Consider the following 19,365-nt stretch of genomic DNA (forward strand, 5'->3'; position numbering starts at 1 on the left):
ATTAGGCTGAGTGGCCTGTAATTACTCGGTCTATCCCTTTCTCCCTTTTTAAACAATGGCACAACATTAGCAGTCCTCCAGTCCTCTGTCACCGTACCTGTAGCCAGAGAGGATTGGAAAACTGATGGTCAGAGCCTCTGCTATTTCCTCTTTTGCTTCTCTTAACAGCGTGTGGGATACATTTAATCCGGGCCTGCAGATTTATCCACTTTCAAAGCTGCTAAGCCCCTTAATACTTCTTCTTTCATTATGTTTATTTCATCTAATATTTCACACTCCTCCTCCCTGATTGCAATGTCTGCATCACCCCTCTCTTTTGTGAAAACAGGCGCAAAATTTCATTCAGAACCATATCCACGTCTTCCACCTCCATACACAGATTAACTTTATGGTCTCTAATAGGCCCCACTCTTTCTCTAGTTATCCCCTTGCTCTTAATGTATTTATAATGACATTATAAGCTACGCTTATCATCTACGCTTTTCAAAATTGTGCCATTTATAGTATACTGGCCTAAAAATTCCAGTAGGCCAAAAACCTGCCAGTGCCACTGTGGGTCGAAGTTAACGGCCACCCGACATCATGGTGAAGGCAGCCGCCTGCTAATTTAAATTAGCGTATCACTAAACTTACTGTGTAACCCTCTTTTTCTCGTGCTACTCTCAGCAGGAAGCCCGATGTAGTGTGGCCGTAATGTCCCTGAAGCAAGAACAGCATTGTTTTAAAGCTAGGCTGTCATTTTAGATAACAGTGTCGGTCCCTTAAAGGGGAACTGCCTTCTATAATGGAAAAACTTGAAAATAATTTTAAAATCGTCTGTTTTTAGCCCTTAGAGCTCAACTGCATTCTGAATTTTTTTTAAAATAATTCCCAAATGGCAGTCTTCAGCTCCTAAAGCTAACTTGCCTTCCACATCCAAAAAAATGGTAAGTGTGTTTCAGCACTAACACAAATGGCTCAACAAGCCAGGGAAGGGGCATCCAGGCGTGTCGCATGCAGCACGCCAATTTTGCTCATTGTCGGACCACCCCCCTCCCCGCCACCCATCACTCACCTACTAATAATCTGTACCAATCATGAGGCACATCTCCCATTCCTAGCTTCACCTTACCCCCTTGGAGGAGACAGTGCTAGCCATTCTTGGCAGGGGCATGGCTGAGCCCTTGGCCAGCATTGGGGCTGAAATTATACAAGATGCTGGTATTCTCATACCCTATCCTCCTTCTCACATGCACCTCTTGATTTCCCGCCCTCTCCTCACCACAACTCTACCCTTTTGCCTTCCTCATTTCACACACCCAAGAAATCCAGCCTGCCCAGCCAGTGTATGACCAAGAGAAGATTGGGGCGAGTAAAGAAGAAGAAGAAACACCGTCACTCAATTTGACAATCCCGGCCATTGGCTCCTAGAGGTCATCCTGCAAGGCCATCTGCAGTGTCCCCCACTGAAAGTCAGCAGTCTTTCACCGGCCATGCTGCAGTCGCTGGGGTAGCCTAAAAGCTTAAATCCAAGATTACCTGAAAGAGGTGTGTGTCCCTTTAAGAAGCGCTGACAGCGTCTCTGTTGGTCGGCTGCACACAGACTTTCCTGAGCAAGCTTAGCACCCAGTGTTAAAGTGAGCAAAAAGGTCGAAGTTTGCAGACGTCATGCTCTGCTCATTTGCATCTCTAGGACCAGCATTGCTAATGGCGGTGCTATGGCCCTCACCAAAATGGCAGCCACCAAGTCCTGCACCGGTAGTGAGGCGGCTGCCAATTTTTTTCCAGAGAGCATTAACGGAGAGCGGTAAGTCCGTAAATTTCTTGGCCACTTTCGTTCCATATTAGTCCTCCCAAAGTCTATCACTTTACACTTTTCCACATTGAACTGCGCCTGCCATGCTTCTGCCCATTTCACCATCCTGTCTTTGTCATCCTGAAGCCTATTGCTGCGTGCCTGCCATTGCCTTTTTCCTGTTCATATTCCTCGACTTAAACATAGAAACATAGAAAATAGGTGCAGGAGTAGGCCATTCGGCCCTTCGAGCCTGCACCACCATTCAATACGATCATGACTGATCATGCAACTTCAATACCCCATCCCTGCTTTCTCTCCATACCCCTTGATCCCTTTAGCCGTAAAGGCCACATCTAACTCCCTTTTGAATATATCTAACGAACTGGCCTCAACAACTTTCTGTGGTAGAGAATTCCACAGGTTCAAAACTCTGAGTGAAGAAGCTTCTCCTCATCTCGGTCCTAAATGGCTTACCTCTTATCCTTAGACTGTGACCCCTGGTTCTGGACTTCCTCAACATCGGGAACATTCTTCCTGTATCTAACGAGTCCAATCCCGTCAGAATTTTATGTTTCTATGAGACCCCCTCTCATTCTTCTAAATTCCTGTGGATATAAGCCTAATAGATCCAGTCTTTCTTCATATGTCAGTCCTGCCATCCCGGGAATCAATCTGGTGAACCTTCGCTGCACTCGCTCAATAGCAAGAACGTCCTTCCTCAGATTAGGAGACCAAAACTGCACACAGTACTCAAGGTGTGGTCTCACCAAGGCCCTGTACAACTGCAGTAAGACCTCCCTGCTCCTATACTCAAATCCCTCGCTATGAAGGCCAGCATGCCATTTGCCTTCTTTATTGCCTGCTGTATCTGCATGCCTATCTTCAATGACTGATGTACCATGACACCCAGGTTTCATTGCATCTCCCCTTTTAAGAATCTGTCACCATTCAAATAATAATCTGCCTTCCTGTTTTAGCCACCAAAGTGGATAACCTCACATTTATCCACATTATACTGCATCTGCCATGCATTTGCCCATTCACCTACCTGTCCAAGTCACCCTGCAGCCTCTTAGCATCCTCCTCACAGCTCGCCCTGCCACCCAGCTTAGTGTCATCTGCAAACTTGGAGATATTACATTCAATTCCTTTGTCTAAATCATTAATGTATATTGTAAATTGCTGGTCCCAGTACTGAACCCTGTGGCACCCCACTCGTCACTGCCTGTCATTCTGAAAAGGACCCATTTATTCCCACTCTTTGCTTCCTGTCTGCCAACCAGTTCTCTATCCATGTCAATACATTACCCCCAATACCATGTGCCTTAATTTTGCACACTAATCTCTTGTGTGGGACCTTGTCAAAAGCCTTTCGCAATCATATTCCCTACCTTGCTCATATTTTCCCTCTAATTCTTTCTCAATTGCTGGCTCACCTCTGTCCCTCTTTCCCGATCCACTGTTCCCTCTCTCTGTCACTGTCTCGCTCTCTCTCTCTTTCTGGTGCAGCCCCTCTCTGTTTATCTCTTTGACACTCAAATATTCTCTTCCTTTCTCTCCGATATTTGACTGGACACTTTAGCACACTTGAACTCTTTTACAAAGTGCTCTGTTGACACAAATAGGCATCAAAGACATCATTCACAGTTTGCTAGTCTGTCGTCATGGTTTCCAGACTCTTGACCAGACCAAACGCACACAGAGACGAGAGTTGCCCTCTTACTTTGTAGTTTGCAAGAGGGTGATTATACGAGTGCAAATAAAATATGAACCTTCAACAAAAAAATGCTGCTCGTATTTTTGAGATAAGAATGATTTATTCAAGATGGGTGGAATTTATGTAGAATATTTACGACTGACTCAATTGAAGCTCACAGAAATCACATGATGCAAGACTGTTCCCACAAGAATGATTAAAGATTTGAAAGCAGACCTTCATATTTCACATACAAAACTGTAAAGCCTGTAGCCAGGGCAAGGGGCATTAAGAAAAATGATCACTATCAAAAAACATAACTCTTTACATTTCAAATACAAGCAAATGTTTTTTGTACTTTTTATTTTACACGCACAGCAGAGAGGAATGATTTTCATTACAGTCCAGCCAGACTGTAGCACTGATCTGCAGATGTGAAGATTAGGAGGGGTGAGTGGGGATGTGTGCTGAATAACTTCCTTTTAAATTGAAACGGAGTTACTTAGGCCAGTAAATGCTTTCAGTATGCCTGCATGGGAAGTAGCTTTGGCAGTATGTGTGCTGCGCCTGGACTATGAGCTGGACACGATGGGGTCGATATACTTCCCCATTTTCGGGCGGGGGTGAGACGATAGTGCCATCAAAAATAAGAGCGCAGCATTTACAAGCCTGCTTGTACAGCCACCAGCATCCGCAACCAACAGGAGCCTCATTGAAACAGATCAGGGTCCTGTGACCTCAATGTGACCCCAATACCATTTTCATGCCTTTTAGCGTGGACTGCGCTCAGCACTGCGACAAGTGTCTGCTGTGACTCAGTGGGTAGCACACTCACCTCTGAGTCAGAAGGTTGCGAGTTCAAGTCCCTCGTCAGGATCTTGAGCGTGGAAATCTAGCCTGACACTCCAGTGCGGTGCTGAGGGAGCGCAGCACTGCCTTTCAGATGAGACGTTAAAACCGAGGCCCCGTCTACTCTCTCAGGGTGGACGTAAAAGATCCCATGGCACTATTTCGAAGAAGAGCAGGGGAGTTATCCCCAGTGTCCTGGCTAATAGTTAGTCCTCAATCAACATAACAAAAACAGTTTATCCGGTCATTATCACATTACTGTTTGTGGGAGCTTGCTGTGCGCAAACTGACTGTTGTGTTTCCCACATTGCAACAGTGACTACACTCCAAAAATACTTTGTTGGCTGTAAAACGCTTTAAGATGTCCAGTGGTCGTGAAAGGCGTTATATAAATGCAAGTCTTTCTTTATTTAAGTAATATTGGGTGTGATATTGTGATATTGACCACATCTACCTGGCTGCAGAAGGGGAAGGACGGGAGCAACACACGGTCCTGCAAGGAGTCCAAGAAGGAGGAGGGCTGCTCTCAGTGGGCTTTATTGCACTCATAGGGTCTGTAGCCTAGAGTGAGCTACCTAAACTTTGGTGACGAGCAATGTAGGAGAAGATTGCACTTCTCACGGCAGACCATTGCATAATGCTGCAGCAGGAGCATAAGCCACTACTCCAGCTGGCACTGCATTGCCTGTGGCAGGTAAGATGACTGCAGCCCTGAATTTCTATGCCTCAGGATCAGGCTGCAACTGGAGACATTTGTAACATCAATCAGGCTGTGGTGCATTCCTGCGTACAGCAGGTCACTGATGCACCGTTTGCCAGAGCTAATCATTTCATTTCATTGCATTCCCCCGCGGACCCCAGGAACCAGCAGGAAAGGGCTATGCTATTTTTTTTTATTAGTTCACGGGATGTGGGCAGGGACGGTATTTATTGCCCATCTCTAATTGCCCTTGAGAAGGTGGTTGCAAGTCTTCTTGAATCCCAGGGGGCAGTTAAGAGTCAACCACATTGCTGTGGGTCTGGAGTCACATATAGGCCAGACCGCATAAGGACGACAGATTTCCTTCCCTAAAAGGACATTAGTGAACCAGATGGGGTTTTTAAGACAATCCAGTAGTTTCATTAGTTCACCATTACTGATACTAGCTTTTTATTCCAGATTTATTTAATTACCTGAATTTAAATTTCCCAGCTGCTTTGGTAGAATTTGAACTCACATCTCCAGGTCATTAGTCCAGACCTCCGGATTACTAGTCCAGTAACATAACCACTATCCAAAGTACCCGCTATGGCCTGCAGCCATTGCTGGGTTCCCACAAGTGCAAGGTGCTATCGACCGCACACACATGGTTATTATGGCTCCTACCAATGAGCCTTGTACTTTTACAAAAGGGCTTCACTCCCTTAACGTCTGCCTGGTATCTGACCACCAGCAGCGGTTCGTGCAGGTCTGTGCCCGTACCCCAGGCTGCCCTTCTGCGGTCTAGCTTTCCACCTCTCTTTGACAAGGAGTAACACATCCCAGGCTTGCTGCTGAGCGACAAGGGAGAATTGGTGGGCGACTTCCGCTCTGAAAGCCAAGGACGCCAGCAGAGACCAGAAACAATAGTAGACATGGTTCAACCAGAGCATCGAGCAGTCCCTAGGGATGTGGAAACAGCGATTCCGCTGCCCGGAACTGGTCTGATGGTCTGGTAGAGTATCTAGGATAGTGCTGGTATGCTGTCTCCTGCAAAGCTTTGCCCTACAATGGGGAGAGCTACTGATGGTGACAGATGAAGGAGGACCATCCATCACATGAGGAGGAGGAAGCTGATGAGCTGGAAGATGCAACAACAGAAGATCTGCAACATCTTCGGCAGTACCTCCCAAACCCGCGACCTCTTCCACCTAGAAGGACAAGGGCAGCAGGCGCATGGGAATGCCACCACCTCCAAGCTCCTCCCCAAGCCACACACCATATTGACTTAGAAATATATTGCCGTTCCTTCATTTTCGCTGGGTCAAAATCCTGAAACTCCCTAACAGCACTGTGGGAGAACCTTCACCACAAGGACTGCAACGGTTCAAGGCGGCGGCTTACCACCACCTTCTCAAGGGCAATTAGGGATGGTCATTAAATGCTGGCCTTTCCACATCTCATGAATGAATAAAACAAACCTGTAGCCAGAGCTGCATGCCAAATATTCATGTACCATTGCTTATGCTTAATCTCTTCCTCCCCCCTGCCAAATCCACCTATTTCCTTCCTAGCTCATTTAAACCAGTCCATCTATCCTCCAGTAAGAGACTTCCAGCCCACGGACCATCATTCAAGTACATGCCATCTGGTTGACCTCTAGAAGCTTGAGTTCAGCGGGCTTGGCTGCAGACTGCAGCACCGCAGGCAATCTAGTCAAGATGGCTTCCTAGCACTATGGTGGGCATTGGTTCAGGGGGTGGCAGAGGAACATGCATGTTGTCATCCTGAGAGACTCATTAACCACCATTGGAACTCTACTGTCACTGAAAAAAGACAAGAAAAATCCAATGTTGGTTTGTGCACTCCTCAAACCAACACTGCAGGACCATGCCAGGAATTTATCAGGACCCCCAGGTATCATTAAGGGCAAGCATTTCATTACATATATCTTAGCACTAATTTAGAGTGAGAAAAAGATCTGGCTCACCATAAATAATAAACCCTAAACTGTGGGTAGCAATGATTATCGCTTATTATATCCCCACAATTGAAGTTAAATTGAAGTCAATGGGAATCAGGGGGAAAACTTTCCACTGGCTGGAGTCATACCTAGCACAAAGGAAGATGGTTGTGGTTGTTGGAGGTCATTCATCTCAACCCCAGGACATCACTGCAGGAGTTACTAGGGCAGAATCCTAAGCCCAACTATTTTAGGCCACTTCATCAATGACCTTCCCTCCATCATAAGGTCAGAAGTGGGGATGTTCGCTGATGATTGCACAGTGTTCAGTTCCATTTGCTACTCCTCAGATAATGAAGCAGTCCATGCCCACATGCAACAAGACCTGGATGACATTCAGACTTGGGCTGATAAGTGGCAAGTAAGATTCGCACCACACGAGTGCTAGAGAATGACTATCTCCAACAAGCGAGAGTCTAATCACCACTCCTTGACATTCAACAGCATTATAACAGCTGAATCCCCCAACATCAACATCTTGGGGGTCACCATCCATCAGAAAATTAACTGGAAATGCCATAAAATTACTGTGGCTACAAGAGCGGGTCAGAGGCTGGCATTCTGTGCCGAGTGTCTCACCTCCTGACTCCCCCAAAGCCTTTCTACCATCTACAAGGCACAAGTCAGGAGTGTCATGGAATACTCTCCACTTGCCTGGCTGAGTGCAGCTCCAACAACACTCAAGAAGCTCGACACCATCCAGGACAAAGCAGCCCACTTGGTTGGCACCCTCCACCTTAAACATTCACTCTCTCCAACACCTGTGTACCATCTACAAGATGCACTGTAGCAACTAGCCAAGGCTTCTTCGACAGCACCTCCAAAACCCGCGAACTCCACCACCTAGAAGGATAAGGGCAGTATCCGCATGGGAACATCACCACCTCCAAGTTCCCTGCCATGTCACACATCCTCCTGACTTGGAAACATATCGCCGTTCCTTCATCGTCACTGGGTCAGAATCCAGGAACTCCCTCCCTAACAGCACTGTGGGAGCACTTTCACAACACGGACTGCAGCAGATCAAGAAGGCGGCTCACCTTCTCAACGGCAATTAGGGATGGGCAATAAATGCTGGCCTTGCCAGCAAGGCCTACATCCCAGGAATGAATAAAAAATAATTCAGGGTGATGTGACAGGGGCAGGTTAGGGGGGGTCGCAGTATTGATTAAAGAAACTATTACAGCTATGAGGAGGGATAATATGTTAGAGGGATCATCAATTGAGGCCATACGGGTCAAACTGAAAAATAAAAAAGGGTGATCACACTGCTGGGCGTGTATTATAGACCCCCAAACACAGGGAGATAGAAGAGCAAATAAGTTGGCAAATTTCTGTGAAGTCCAAAAACCATAGGGCAGTAATGGTAGAGGATTTCAACTATCCTAATATTAATTGGGACAAATATTGTACGAAGGGTATAGAGCGTGTAGAATTCCTAAAATGCATTCAAGAGAACTTTTTTAGCCAGTATGTAACAAGCCCAACACGGGAGAGGGCGGTTCTGGATTTAGTTTTGGGGAATGAAGCTGGGCAGCTGGGTATCAGTGGGGGAGCACTTGGGTGCCAGTGATCATAATTCAGTCAGATTCAAGGTAATTATGGATAAGGGGAAAATTGGGGAAAAACTAACTTTGCTAAGTTGAGAAGTGATTTGGCCACAGTGGACTGGAAACAGCTATTTGTACGTAAATCAATGTCGGAACAGTGGGAGGCATTCAAGGAGGAGATCCGGAGGGCTCAGGCCAAACATTTGCCCTTAAAGAAAAAGGGAATAACAATTCTCGAGCCCTCTGGATGTCTAGGGACTTACAGGGGGAGGATAAAGAAAAAAGGGAAACATATTTCATATACCGACAGCTAAATACTGTAGAATCTCTGGAGGAATTATAGAAAGTTCAGAGGTAAAATTAAAAAGGATATTAGGAATGCTAAGAGAGAGCATAAAAAATTCTTGGCAAGTAAAATTAAGGAAAACCCAAAGATGTTCTAGAAATATATTAAGAGTAAGAGAATAACTAAAGAAAGGGTAGGGTCTATTAGAGACCATGAGGGTAATCTCTGTGTGGAGGCGGAAGATGTTCTTAATGGTTCTTAATGAATGCTTTGCGTCTGTTTTCACAAAGCAAAGGTGCAGTGCAGATACTGCTATCGAGGAGGAGTGTGAAATTCTGGATGAAATAAACATAGTGAGAGAGGGGTTTAGCAGCTTTGAAAGTGGATAAGTCCCTAGGCACAGATAAAATGCATCCCAGATGTTGAGCGAAGCAAAAGAGGAAATAGCAGAGGCCTTGACCATCATTTTCCAGTCCTCTTTGGATTTAGGCACAGTGCCGGAGGACTGGAGGACTGCTAATGTGATACCCTTGTTTAAGAAGGGAGAAAAGGATAGGCCAAGTAATTACAGGCCTGTCAGCCTGACCTCAGTGGTGGGGAAATTATTGGAAAAAATCCTGAAGGACAGGATAAATTTACATTTAGAAAGGCAAGGATTAATCAAGAACAGTTAGCACGGATTTGTTAAGGGAAAATCGTGTTTCACTAACCTGATTGAATTTTTCACGGAGGTAACCAAGAGGATCGATGAGGGTAATATGTAGGATGTGTATATGGACTTTAGCAAAGCTTTTGATAAGGTCTCACATGTCACGAAGGTAAAAGCCCATGGGATCCAGGGCAAAGTGGCAAGTTGGATCCAAAATTAGCTTAGAGGTAGGAAGCAAAGGGTAATGGTTGATGGATGTTTTTGTGACTGGAAGGATGTTTCCAGTGGGGTTCCACAGGGCTCAGTACTGGGTCCCTTGTTTTTTGTGCTTTACATCAATGATCTAGATTTGAATATAGGGGCTATGATTAAGAGGTTTGCAGATGACATTAAAATTGGCTGTATGGTTGATAATGAAGAGGGAAATCATGTACTGCAGGAGGATATCAATCTACGGGTCAGATGGGCAGAACAGTTAAAATTTAATTCAGAGAAGTGCGAGGTAATGCATTTGGGGAGGGCTAACAAGGAAAGGGTATACACATTAAACGGTTGGCCACCTAGAAGTGTAGATGAACAAAGGGATCTTCGAGTGCTTGTCCACAGATTCCTGAGAGTAGCAGGCCAGATGGATAAGGTGGTTAAGAAGACATATAGAATGCTTGCCTTTATTGGCCGAGGCATAGAATACAAGAGCAAGGAGGTTATTCTTAAATTGTATAATACCCTGGTTAGACCACAGCTGAAATACTGCGTGCAGTTCTGGTCGCCGTATTATAGGAAGGACGTGATTGCACTGGAGAGAGTGCAGAGGAGATTTACTAGGATGCTGCCTGGAATGGAGAATCTTAGCTATGAGGACAGATTGGATAGGCTGGGTTTGTTCTCCTTGGAACAGAGGAGGCTGAGAGGAGACCTCATTGAGGTGTACAACATTTTGAGGGGCCTGGATATAATTGATAACAAGGGCCTATTTCCTTTGGTAGAGGGGTCAATTATGAAGGAGCATAGTTTTAAAGTGGTTGGTGGAAGGTTTAGAGGTGATTTGAGGGGAAGCTTCTTCTCACAGCCTGTCCACTAGCTTTTATTGATTTGTGTACATAGACACCCAAATCTCTTTGCTCCTTCACAGCTTCTAGTTTCTCACCACTTACAAAGTATTCTGATTTGTCTTTCTTGAATCCAAAGTGGATGACCTAGAAACATTGAAAATAGGTGCAGGAGTAGGCCATTTGGCCCTTCTAGCCTGCACCGCCATTCAATGAGTTCATGGCTGAACATGCAACTTCAGTACCCCATTCCTATAAAAACATAGAAACATAGAAACATAGACCTCACACTTCCCCACATCGAGCTCCATTTGCCACAGTTTGCCCACTCATTTAATCTGTCAACGTCCGTTTGCAACTTCCTGCTTGTAATAGAGCTCCCCCCCCAGTGGACTACTGATGTAAATACAATAAAGGGTCATGTGACAAAAGCACATGATGGCTCTTACACAGAAAAACTATCTTGTGTGTGTGTGCTTCTTATTGATATAATAAGAATATATCACACTGCTCCCATCTACACAACTTACTGTGCCTCCCAACTTAGTATTATTTGCAAACTTGGCTATACAACTCTCTATTCCTGCATCCAAGTCATTAATAAATATGATGAAAAGCTGAGGCCCCAGTACAGATACCTGGGGAACGCTACTTGCCACATCTGCCAATCAGAGTATATTCCCTTTATCCCTACCCTCTGCCTTCTACTTCCCAACCAATTTCCAACCCGTCGCAAGGATGCCTCCGATTCCGTTTATTTTTGCTAATAATCTCTTATGTGCAATCTTATCATATCCCTGCTGGAAGTCCAGGTAAGTAACATTCATTGACATGTCCTTATCCACCATGTTTGTGACCTCTTCAAAAAATGCTACAAAATTACTCAACACAAAGCCAAGGATCAAAATGTGCAAATTCTTTTCCGAATGCATGCCCAGCTAGTTTTAAAGGTGAGGGTACATTTTAAGACTAATTTCAATATATCAGTGAAAGCTGCCAGTGAGCAGCATTAGGGTTTCGTCCTGGGAGGAGTAAATTGTGGTTTATGTTCAAGAAGCGCACCTAAAAAACTTTCCATAAACACGGGAAGTAAATTGGTAAGTTGTTTAACTGGCTCGAGGTATGTGAATTGTTACATGGGTATATGCCAGTGCTCCTTATGCCTGAGATAGATCAGTTCAGGCTCAGCCATTCAGGTGGGAGGTAAAAGAGTCCGGCAGAAAACATTCGAGGGCTAAGAGTTTAAAATTCTCTTGGTGGAACCTGTGGCTTCAACACCTCAGAAAAACAAACAGATCTGTTTTATGTCATACCCAGTCCACTATTCAACTCCTCAGAAAGCAGTTATTTATTTTCAAACAAGGTATTTGAATGCATTGAAATCACTAAACAGACTCCATGAATTCACTGAGCTGTGCAATATGCACAGCTGTTCAGTGCCGTTTACAAATAAATACAGTAGCTCACTGAGCAATTGAAAATCACACAGAAAATAGATGAATTCATCACTCGGCAGTGCAATTTAAAGCAAAGCTAACAACTTAAACTGTAAAGAAACATTGGACTTCCTGCAGTAACAATATACTACAGAGAAAGTGATGAGAGATGCAACGCTACCTGGGGATCAGTGATGTAAAAAGATTACATCACATTTAAAGAGTTGTTTTTTTTTCTCTTCTTTCTAAGCTGTTGATTATTGTAACAAATCTAAAAGTAGCTCTCTGTTTTGGCTTGTGTCCATTGACCTTACACAGCAACAGCCCCAGCTGACTGCAGTTTGCCAAGGGTTGGCTTGACCCCACTGGTCGCACTCTCACCTTTAAGTCAGAAGTTTGTGGGTTCGAGTCCCATTGTAGATGTGAACATCCAGTTTAGGTCCAACAGTTCGGTGTAGTGATGATGATGAGTACTGGGGAGTGCTGCATTATTTGGGGGTGCTGTCCTTTGGATGAGACATTAAACTAAAGCATCATCTGCATACTAACTTGGACATAAAAGATCCCATGGTACTATTGGAAGAAAAGCATGGCGTGTTTCCAGTGCCCTAATTTTCTCTTAAACAACATCTGCCTGGTCATTCATCATTTGCTCTTTGCGGGGATGTAACAGTGACTGGACTTCAAGAGCGATCCTTTGGCTGTGAAAGTGCTTTAGGTCATGCCAATCATAGAATCATAGAATGGTTACAGCACGGAAAGAGGCCTTCGGCCCGTTGAGCCCGTGCCAGCTCTCTGCAAGAGCACTTCAGCCAGTCCCACTCCCTTGCCCTTTACTTGTAGCCCTGAAAATGTTTTTCTTTCAGGTACTTATCCAACTCCCTTTTGAAAGCCGCGATTGAGTCTGCCTCTACCACCCTTCCCAGATCCGAACTCGCTCGCTTCTCAGAAAACGTTTTCCTTCTGTCAGCTCTGGTTCTGCTGCCAATCACCTTAAATCTGTGTCCTCTGGTTCTCAACCTTTCTGCCAATGACAACAGTTTCTCTCTATCTACTCTGTCCAGATCCCTCATGAGTTTGAACACCTATATCAAATCTCCTCTCAGTCTTCTCTGCTCTAAAGAGAACAACCCCAGAGTCTCCATGTAACTGCAGTCCCTCATCCCTGGAATCATTCTCGTCAATCTTTGCTGCACCCTCTCTAAAGCCTTCACATCCTTCCTAAAGTGTGGTGCCCAGAATTGGACACAATACTCCAGTTCAGGACGAACCAGTGTTTTATACAGGTTCATCATAATTTCCACACTTTTGTACTCTATACCTCTATTTATGAATCCCAGGATCCCGTAAGCTTTTTAAACTGCTTTCTCAACTTGCCCGGCTACCTTCAACGATTTGTGCACATGTACCCCCAGGTCTCTCTGTTCATGCTCCCCCTTTTAGAATTGTACCCTTTAGTTTATATTGCCTCTCCTCATTCTACTAAAATGTATCACTTTGCACTTTTCTGCATTAAATTTCATCTGCCACGTGTCCTCCGATTCCACCAGCCCGTCTATGTGCTCTTGAATTCTATCACCATCATTCACACTGTTCACTATACTTCCAAGTTTTGTGACGTCTGCAAATTTTGAAATTGTGCAGTGTACATCCACATCCAAGTCATTCATATATATCAAGAAAAACAGTGTTCCTAGAACCGGCCCCCTTGGGAACTGTATACCGTATACCTTTCGCCAGTCTGAAAAATAACCTTTACACCACTACTCTCTGGGGGCGAAATTGCCACTTTTTATAGCCCCGTTAGCTCCTCCGGGGGGCGCTAATGGGGCGTAATGATGTTTTTGCCCAGAGGTTTGGGAGGCGCTGTTCCGGCAGCACCGGCGATTTGTGCGCTGGGCCTGCCCATAACCGACGATGACGTCATCCTTGTGTGTGCCGACCACCCTTTGTGCAAAACGAGGGAAATTGCCCCACGGGCCGTGAGACTGGCGTGGGACGATGCCAAGGACAGCCCCGCGGGTTGCGTAGCTTTCGTGGTTGCGGCGCTCCGGCCGCCATTAAAGGGAAGGGCCTTGCGCTGCGGCCACCATCTCTTTCTGTCGGTGGACTTTGCAGTCGGCCTGACAATGGCAGCCGCTAGCCTGGCAGAAACCCTCCATGGTGGTGCAGTGGGCGCCCGCAAAGCAGCTGCAGAGTTCACAGCGGCCCTCCCCTTTAAAAGAAGGGAGGGATGCTCTATCGCCCCACGGGGGCGAATTATGCCTCCGATATCACCCTGCAGAATTTTTTGTTTCAAAGACCCCAATTGGGGGACATTTAGCTGCCCATCTAGCCAGCCGCTAAATTTTCATTTAATTCAAATTGTGTGCCCCCTCTGATTCCTGTCACTTAACCAATTTTGTATCCATGCTGCCACTGTCCTTTTATTCCATGGGCTGTTGTATGATGCTGTATAAGTGCAAGTTCTTTCCTTAGTGCCTCATCAAGAAGTAGAGACATCATGCTTGGTAGACCTCCAACCGTAGATCACAAAAGAGCCAACTTAATCACATTCAGAAAACGTACGTGAAAATTCGCTCTGCTGGTCACTGAGGTAAAAATATGCTTTGGCAACGGCTGTATTTCTTCGCTGTGACTAGGGGGTAATTTTGACTTGAGACGCATGTGCAAAACATGCGCTATCGGTCGGCTCAGCCACCCATTAAACACCTCTCACGATTTTTATTTCGATTGCCTCCATTGGAAACAAAAACCAGGAGATGTGTTTAACAGGTGGCGGAGCGGACCGTGCATGTTCTAAACTATCCCTTTGATGCCCTTTGGGTTCGAAATTCGGTCTCGCCGTTTTTGGGGCGGTATAACCAGCTGAGTGTTGATTTTAATGCCAGGCGGTAGGTGCCACGTCAAACTGCAAAATTCAGTTTTTCCGCCCAAAGATGAGAGAGCAGCACTAAAAGTGGCGTTGCACACTCGTCCTTGGGCACCAATGGAGCGGCAACTCAGGAGGCCGACTGAATTTACAGATGGTTGGTTGCCAGCATGCCAGTTAAAAAAAATTGTTTTTTAAAGTTTCCGACACTTTCCCACATGCACACTTCCCCACTGGTCCCATTAATATCCAAATGCGAAAAAAAATAATCATAACCACTTACCTTGATCCCTGGACACTACCGCCCCGGGATCCCCGATGTCCCACCTCCTTTCCCAGGCTGTACGGACGCATACCGGTAAGGCCACCGTACTTACCAAATATTGCAGCGGCAGTGGCAGCAAGGGGGCATTGCGCACTTGATGATGTCACCACGTGAGTGGCGGCCAAGCGTGCAGCGGTACGTCTTGTTGCGCCCCCACCACCCAACGAAATTTCTAGTCAGCCCAGGAACCCGGTCGCTACCGACAGTGAGGACTTAACCGCCCGTAAGCCGCCCCTCTCAAATGAGTTTCGACCCCTTCGTGTTTCAGTGTTGTAACTGTGATTGATGGTACATTTAGAAAAGCGTATTCTGGATCACATCGTTGTACAGAAATATTGCAAGACATTTTTTGGCAATATCACTGTCCCTTCAGTAGTCATCAAATTGATTAAACATTTCGTTGTTGGATTCCAGCTGGAGTCTCGGACAAACCTTATTGTATTTCCATGTTGGTTTGCGTTCCACTTTGCAATGCAGGCTTGTGCCAACTCCGAATTAGATTGAGACAGCCTACATTAATTTCACTTAGGATCCCTTACAGCTGTTGGGAGTGTGACCATTTGTGATGGACAACTAACCGATTTAGGTTTAGATGGATCTGTTTAGAGCTAGTGTGGAATAAAAAAATATATAAACAGAAACATGAAAGCAGATCCTGGGGAGTTCAAGCTAACCTGGCTGGGGAGCATTGCATTACTGCAAAATTGATATTAAAAGAATTAAATGCCATAATTAAAATTTTAGTGGAGATTCTTTTTATTCCAGAGCCTTTCCGAGCAATCTTTGGTTAAAGATCTTTTGAAAAGAAAAATCTAACTTACTGACTTGAAATAATCTCACTAGCATTGCCAGGATATGGGAGGAGTTGACATTCCTCCTCAAACACAAAAAAGGGAGAATATCTGTTTTTCTTCAAAATTAATGCACCACTAATGGAATCGGCTTCTCAGAAATTGCGTATTTCAAATCTGCTTGTTTTCACAACCTCCTTAGCAGGGGCTTTAACCATTGAGACAAAAAGGCATTCTCCTGTGATTCACTGGGGGAGGAATTCCATCGCTGTGGCACTTCTCCAAATAGCGAATCTGTTCGGCAACCTTTAATTTTATTTTTTAAAATTTATGACTTATAACATTGCTAATAAAATAAATCATGCTGCTGAACAATGTAATGGGAATGCATTTTATTTAGAGAGATAGGGGATAGGATATGGTGAGAAGGCAGGAAGCTGGAGTTGGGATCAATCAATAAGAGTCTAGCCAGCCCTTATACATGGCCTTTTTCGATCTTACAATGGCCTTTGACACTGTCAACGGTGACGGCTTATAGAGCGTCCTCCTCCGTTTTGGATGCCCCTAAAAGTTTGTCAATATCCTTCGCCTTCTCCACAACGACATGCAGGCCGTGATCCTTACCAGCGGATCCATTACAGACCCAATCCACGTCTGGACCGGGGTCAAACAGGGCTGCGTCATCGCTCCAACCCTCTTCTTAATCTTCCTCGCTGCCATGCTCCACCTCACAGTCAACAAGCTCCCCGCTGGAGTGGAACTAAACTACAGAACCAGTGGGAAGCTGTTTAGAAACATAGAAACACAGAAACATAGAAAATAGGTGCAGGAGTAGGCCATTCGGCCCTTCGAGCCTGCACCATCATTCAATATGATCATGGCTGATCATGCACTTCAGTACCATTCCTGCTTTCTCTCCATACCCCTTGATCCCTTTAGCCATAAGGGCTAAATCTAACTCTCTTTTGAATATATCTACCGAACTGGCCTCAACAACTTTCTGTGGTAGAGATTTCCACAGGTTCACCACTCTCTGAGTGAAGAAGCTTCTCCTCATTTCGGTCCTAAATGGCTTACCCCTTATCCTTAGACTGTGACCCCTGGTTCTGGACTTCCCCAACATCGGGAACATTCTTTCTGCATCTAACCTGCCCAATCCCATCAGAATTTTAACTGTTTCTATGAAAGCCCCTCCCATTCTTCTAAATGCTATTGAATATAAGCCTAGTCAATCTAGTTTTTCTTCAAATGTCAGTCCTGTCATCCCGGGAATCAGTCTGGTGAATCTTCGCTGCACTCCCTCAATAGCAAGAATGTCCTTCCTCAGATTAGGAGACCAAAACTGTACACAATGTTCAAGGTGTGGCCTCACCAAGGCCCTGTACAACTGTAGTAAGACCTCCCTGCTTCTATACTCAAATCCTCTCGCTATGAAGGCCAACATGTCATTTGCCTTCTTCACCGCCTGCTGTACCTGTATGCCAAGTTTCAATGACTGATGTACCATGACACCCAGGTCTCGTTGCACCTCCCCTTTTACTAACCTGCCTTCCTGTTTTTACCACTAAAGTGGATAACCTCACATTTATCCATATTATACCGCATCTGCCATGTATTTGCCCACTTACCTAACCTGTCCAAGTCACCCTGCAGCCTCTTTGCATCCTCCTCACAGCTCACACTGCCACCCAGCTTAGTGTCATCTGCAAATTTGGAGATATTACATTCAATTCCTTTGTCTAAATCATTAATGTATATTGTAAATAACTGGGGTCCCAGCACTGAACCTTGCGGTACCCCACTAGTCACTGCCTGCCATTCTGAAAAGGACCCGTTTATTCCTACTCTTTGCTTCCTTTCTGCCAACAAGTTCTCTATCCATGTCAGAACATTACCCCCAATACCATGTGCTTTAATTTTACACACTATTCTCTTGTGTGGGACCTTGTCAAAAGCCTTTTGAAAGTCTAAATACACCACATCCACTGGCTTCCCCTTGTCCACTCTACTAGTTACATCCTCAAAAAATCCATGCTGACTTGGACCGATCCTGTCACTGCTTTCCAAATGCTCTGCTATTAAATCTTTAAAAATTGATTCCAATATTTTCCCCACCACTGATATCAGGCTGACCAGTCTAAAATTCCCTGTTTTCTCTCGCCCTCCTTTTTTAAAAAGTGGGGTTACATTAGCTACCATCCAGTCCATAGGAACTGATCCAGAGTCGATAGAATATTGGAAAATGACCACCAATGCATCCACTATTTCTAGGGTCACTTCCTTAAGTACACTGGGATGCAGACTATCAGGCCCTGGGGATTTATCGGCCTTCAATCCCATCAATTTTCCAAACACAATTTGCTGACTAATAAGAATTTCCTTTAGTTCCTCTTTCTCGCTAGACCCTCGGTCCCCTAGTATTTCTGGAAGGTTATTTGTGTATTTCTTAGTGAAGACAGAACTAAAGTATTTGTTCAATTGGTCTGCCATTTCTTTGTTTCCCATTATAAATTCGCCTGATTCTGACTGTAAGGGACCCACATTTGTCTCCACTAATCTTTTTCTCTTCACATATCTGTAGAAGCTTTTGCAGTCAGTTTTTATGTTCCCTGCCAGCTTACTCTCATATTCTATTTCCCCCCATCTAATTAAACTCTTTGTCCTCCTCTGCTGAATTCTAAATTTCTCCCAGTCTTCAGTTTTGCTGCTTTTTTTGGCCACTTTATATGCCTCTTTCTTGGATTTAACACTATCCCTAATTTCCCTTGTAAGCCACGGTTCAGCCACTTTCCCCGTTTTATTTTTATGCCGGCAGGGATGTACAATTGTTGAAGTTCATACATGTGATCTTTAAATGTCTGCCCCCTACACCACCTCCAGGCCATGTCCAAGATCACCCCAACCTCTGTCGTTGTGCTGCAGTAGGCGGATGATGCCTGCATCTGTGCACATTCTGAGTCTGAACTCAAGGATATAGTTGATGCATTCACCGAGGCATATGAAAGCATGGGCCTTACGCTTAACATCCATAAGACAAAGGTCCTCCACCAGCCTATCCTCATCGTACAGCACTGCCCCACAGTCATCAAGATTCACAGCGCGGCCCTTGAAAACATGGACCACTTCCCATACCTCGAGAGCCTCTAATCAACAAAGGCAGACATTGATGCGGAGATTCAACATCGCCTCCAGTGCGCCAGTGCAGCCTTCGGTCGCCTGAGGAAAAGAGTTTTCGAAGACCACGCCCTCAAATCTACCACCAAGCCCATGGTCTACAGGGCTGTAGTAATATCCGCCCTCCTGTATGGATCAGAGGCATGGACGATGTACAGAAGACATCTAAAGTCGCTGGAGATATATCACCAACGATGTCACTGCAAGAT

The sequence above is a fragment of the Pristiophorus japonicus genome, chromosome 1 (genome assembly GCF_044704955.1).
Source record: "Pristiophorus japonicus isolate sPriJap1 chromosome 1, sPriJap1.hap1, whole genome shotgun sequence".
NCBI lineage: Eukaryota > Metazoa > Chordata > Chondrichthyes > Pristiophoridae > Pristiophorus > Pristiophorus japonicus.